This window comes from Rhincodon typus, unplaced genomic scaffold (assembly GCF_021869965.1).
Source record: "Rhincodon typus isolate 14 unplaced genomic scaffold, sRhiTyp1.1 hic_rhity00006858, whole genome shotgun sequence".
NCBI lineage: Eukaryota > Metazoa > Chordata > Chondrichthyes > Orectolobiformes > Rhincodontidae > Rhincodon > Rhincodon typus.
Window position 1 is genome coordinate 7,766 of NW_025972496.1, and position 295 is coordinate 8,060.

The 295-nt window shown below is 61.4% G+C and overlaps 1 protein-coding gene across 1 annotated transcript in view; it reads left to right on the plus strand.

Annotated features, from left to right (window-relative positions):
- The window catches only part of LOC125482185 (elongin-A-like), a gene marked incomplete at its 3' end in the record, with an annotated part of 5,156 nt that overhangs the window by 3,296 nt on the left and 1,565 nt on the right, over nucleotides 1-295 (plus strand). The window lies entirely within an intron of this gene.

A 295-nucleotide genomic window follows, 5' to 3' on the forward strand; every position in this document is an offset into this window, starting at 1 on the left:
CCAGCACAGACTCTCACACACTCTCCCGCACGCACAGACTCTCACACACTCTCCCGCACGCACAGACTCTCACACACTCTCCCGCACGCACCGACTCTCACACACTCTCCCGCACGCACAGACTCTCACACACTCTCCCGCACGCACAGACTCTCACACACTCTCCCGCACGCACAGACTCTCACACCCTCTCCCGCACGCACAGACTCTCACACACTCTCCCGCACGCACAGACTCTCACACACTCTCCCGCACGCACAGACTCTCACACACTCTCCCGCACGCACAGACTCTC